The following is a 5,075-nucleotide window of genomic DNA, read 5'->3' on the forward strand; positions in this document are numbered from 1 at the left end:
ACCATTAAAATGAGCAAAGTAATCCATCGATATACTGAGAGTTGACAGGTGGCGGTGGTGAAGAGTATGAATAAATGAGATTGTCACATACAAGGATAATTAGTAATCTTTGAAGCAGATACTCAAGAAATGGCAGTCTTTTGATTATTTACAAAGATGCAAGCAACTTCTAGAACAACCCAAATAAAGAAGATTATAAATGTTATGTATTTGAAAGAGTTGTGTTGGGTTATATGGGTGAGTTTTGTGATTGTGCAGTAAACAAGTCTGTTTTATTAGTCATCCTTTAATAGGATTTTAGTTTTAAGCCATATATTATTTTCAGGATCTTTTCATTTACAAGTTTAGGAAAGATGGTAGTGAAAGTATGATCTTTGCTTTGTAGATAAGAAAACTGAGTCTCACAATGCTTGCTTGGTTTTGCCCAAGACCTGGTCAGTGGTGGAGAGCAGATGATGGTGCCAGATTTCTCAGTCTGGTGCTCCTTGTGTGGGGTAGAAAGCTCCATGAAGCCCCATGGTTCTTTCAGATATCTATAAGGATATTCTAGGAGATGTCAATGAGTAGGAAAACAATGAAAACCCTCCCCTGTATTAACTTTTGTCAGAGGTTAAACCGGAGAATTTAAGAAGAAAACCAGCCAGCATAACTTGCTTAACACTTGGAGTGGCGATTGTTCCCATTTAAAAGTAAATGTTTTTTGTTCCTCACCGAGAATTGATATAGTTACTGTTTTCCCTTTTATGCTGGAAGGGAGGAACAGTTGGCTCTTGACAAGAGTCTACTATTCATTTTAAGTGCCCAATAAAAGTCTTGTATAGATACTTGAAGTGCCAGCCACAGGAAAGGAAATTAGAAACCTAGGCAATATTTGAACACAGGTTTGAGGTTATTTGAACTAATGACGACATTTATTACTAATGAGACTGGAGATATGAGGAGATGTTCTTTGTGAACAAGCACAGTATCTCTTGGCAACCACTGATTTTATTTCAGAAAAGGGTACCTTTACTTTCTCACACATAGTTTATCTGACTATGGGACTCAATTGTTGGAATATTGAAGTGTTGTGACTTATTGTAATCAAGTCCACATGTAATATTTTTTTTGTAAAATAATTGTAAGCTTCCACTGTATTGAAGGAAATACTTTCTAATAAAGAAAGTTTGTGTTAAAAGTGGAAAAATTTCCCTAGATTCTAAAATAATTTTAATTGATAATCTAACAGGTACAACATTTTAAAATACTTTAAATCTGGGGAAAGGTTGTAAAGTCAGTCACTATGCCTTATTCTAATAGCATAATACTCATAAAATTAGTACTAGTAGGAGCAGACACTTCAGTAATATGTAATTTATGTGTGTGTTATTTTCTGAGTACCTTTGCGGTAAACACAACTTTTGCAATGAGAGGAATGACCAAAAATGTGCAAGTTGTTAGGCCTGTTCTCCTTTCTTTGGACAAGTGTTTGTGGATTCTATAATAATAAATATCTACATATAAAATCAAAGGTTGGGCTTAAGAGGATGATGTATAAATAAACTACTTCATTATTTTTTAAGTTAAAGTATAATAAACAATTCTTTAGTAAAAAATAAACCAACCAAAAAAATCAATGTTCAAATTAAAGAGGATAAACATTGGGATATATTTTCAGTGTTTATCGATGAATTAAATATATTTTTCTCTATATTTTTATAATTATACAATTATATATTATTTTATTGAGGTGCAAATGGTAAAAAAATTGAAATGCCCTGTGATCACTTATCACCTTACCAGAAATCATTTTTGAGGACAGAAAAAGAAAGAAATAGAAGTAGTTTACATATATGCCATTAAAATGAGCAAAGTAAACAATAGCCATTAGATATGCTGTCAGTTTGGTGCACAATTGTCCAGATATTTTTCTTCATTACTGTACAATACATTATAATTATATTTATAGTATATATGTTCTTTTATGACTTTAGCTTTTTCACATATGAGGATTATACAACATGAGCATTGTTATTTCAATATATGTCACCATTAAATAGTCTTCCACCACTTTCAATATTATCAAAGTTTTACTTAAACTTAAGGTGTTTTCAATATTAATCTAAACAATATTAGTATATGGTTCAAAATAGAATAGAGATTATTTAAATGCAGTTCTATTCTTGGGGATCATAGGAAAACAGAACATGAATAAAACATTAAGGAAAGGCTATTAAGAGATATTAGAACTAATAATGAGAAGGAATATTTTGACACTTGTTTAAGTCAGTCTCTGTTCCTGCTATGCAATTTTGAGAAATGCTAGTCTATATGTATTTTAAAAAGTAACTATTTCTATTATTAAAATATCAGTCTGTTAACTACCATGTAGCTTATGCATAATGCTAATATCCACATATGGAGTTCTCAAAGTGTACTAGTAATCACCTTCCCACCTTGCCCCTGATTCCAGAAAGTTTGGTGAATATGATGACTATTCTGGAGTCCCTGTAAGATTCTAAAAGTTCTGAAATATCCTTAGTAACAACTTTTTCTCAATTATCACCTTCATAGGTATGACAGATGGATTAGTTGTTTTATGTGAGTTAATAAGTGTGTTTCTATTTAATAAATAAAGAGTAGAGACTATTGTTGGTCATTGTTCTACTTTCCAGGGCACATAGTATATGATGACATTTTACCTGTTGAATTAATTTAATAATGAAAGGGAAGACAAGTTAAAAGTCATGAGGACCAGATGCTTAGTGGTTTTGCTACAAAGGAGACCACATAGTGCCATGTTGATAGAGATATAAAAATCAGAAAGGACATGGGGGTACATAGGTGGGAACAGGGACATTTGTGAGGGAAGGGGTTGGAAAAAAAGATCAAAGGTAGGGAATATATTCTGGATGAGAAAGAAGACAAGTGCCATTAGAAATTACTTAATGCCAGCACATGGAGTCTAAGATGAGCCAAAATTGTCCACCACTCATTGTGTAGAAAGAAAAATTCATCTCCATGTTCATTCATTCATTTGCCAAATAATTGTTCAATGCCTACTACTACTGTTACAAGGCAGGCTCTGTTCCACGCTTTTGGAATACATCATTGGACAAAGGTTCTAGGTCAATAGAACTATAATGTTTAAGGGGAAAGTCTTTGAACAATAAATATTAGTATGTAAGTAAATTATGTAGGATGTCAGAATATGGAAGTTGCTATGAAAATAAAAGTAAAAGGAAGCAGGACAAAGGAAATAATGGATAATTTATAGTATAAATAGCAGTCAAGTTGGACTTTATTAAAATTTAGTTACCTAAATGGGATTTGAAGAAGATAAGTGGAGTGGTTTGGTCAAGGGAACAATGAAGGAGAGCATTCCAGGTGGAGGAAACTGTTAGAGGAAGGAGCCAAAGGGAGAATGTACCTGGATGTTGAAGAACAGCCAGGAGGCTAGTGTTTCTGGAGTGGGGAGCAGCAGAAAACAAAGTTGGAAATTAAGAGTCAGATGACGTGAAACATTTTATGCCATTGTACAAGTTTTTCTTTTACTGGGAAGGCATTACCAAAAGATTTATTACATGATTGGGCTATTCTCCTCTCTCTCTCTCTCCCTCCCTCCTTCCCTTTTTCCTTAAGCTCCTCTAGCTCTGGACTTATATCTTGGTCAGTATCTACATTTAGATGTACTCTATCCATATGTTGAGTTGTAGATGTCATCTAAAGCTATGAGACTGAAAGAAAAAAGTAGGATGTAAACAGAAGAGAAATTCTGGAGTTGAGGCATACCAACATTATGACATCAGTGATAAGAGGAAGAACTAGGAAAAAGGACAATATGAATAACTAGTGGATAGAAGGATGTACCTGTCAGGATGTGATCAGAAAAGAAGAACCATAGGATTGGTCTAGATGGGGATTTATTATAGGGATTTGGCCTTATATAATGATGGGAGCTGTTTAAACAGTTTACACATGGCTGTCGCTATTGCTGGACCTATCCTAGGAGTGAGAGAAGCTGATGAAGCAGCTCTGGAAAGAGACAGAGGTGTTGCAGACTTACTTTCCTTGAGCCCCTTACCAACAAGGTGCACTGGCAGGTCGGCAACAGCAGAGACTTTTACCCAAACACCAACCTTCTGAACATGAAAAGGATATGACTGCTGCTTTGTTGCTTCCTCTCCAGTCTGACATCAAATATCTCTTGTGTACCAACCTGGCGGTACTGTGAAAGGACAGGTATTTTAAGAAATATGGTTTTAACTTAGCTAAGTTTACAATACAAATCAACCAGCAAGAAAAATAAGAATTTTAGTGACTTGGAAACAAGTAAGTAAATTATGTGATTTAAGGAAGGGAAAATGGCCAATGCTGGAAACAAGTAAGTAAGGGTAAATTATGTGATTTAAGGAAGGGAAAATGGCCAATGATGCCATATGCTGCTGCTAAGTACTAGTAAGATGATTGAGTAGTTATCTTCAGTGTAGAGGACATTGGTAAAATGGATAACAACAGGGTCAATGGAATTGTGTGTGTGGTGGGGGTTGAAAAATACAGAGTGAAGTGGATTTTTCACTTTGTAGGAGAGGAAGAGAGAGAGAGAGTAGTAGAGACAATACCATGAAGAAGTTCTATCAAAAAAAGAGTAAGGAAATTGGGTAATAATTAGCCCGGGGGGAAAAAATCAAACTTTTTTTTAAGAAGGGAAAAATGGCAAAATTTTAAAAGTTAATAGGAATCCTATATAATAAAAGCCTAGTATGCTAAGTGTCTGGTTGTCTGGTTGTTCGTTCAACCAATCCAAGTGTAATATGCTAATGATATGCTAAGGCCGCTCAACTGCTCACTATGATGTGCACTGACCCCCAGGGGGCAGATGCTCCAACTGATAGGTTAGCTTGCTGCTGGAGTCCGGATGATTGGGACTGAGCAAGATGGACCAGGCATGCCCTGGAGCCTTCCTTTAGTCCCTCCACAGCTGGCCAACCTCCCACGTCCCTCCCTGGCCCCAATCATGCACCTGTGGGGTCCCTCGGCCTGGCCTGCACCCTCTCACATTCCAGGAACCCTTGGGGGATGTTGTAGAGCCTGTT

This window comes from Myotis brandtii, unplaced genomic scaffold (genome assembly GCF_000412655.1).
Source record: "Myotis brandtii unplaced genomic scaffold, ASM41265v1 scaffold1091, whole genome shotgun sequence".
Lineage (NCBI taxonomy): Eukaryota > Metazoa > Chordata > Mammalia > Chiroptera > Vespertilionidae > Myotis > Myotis brandtii.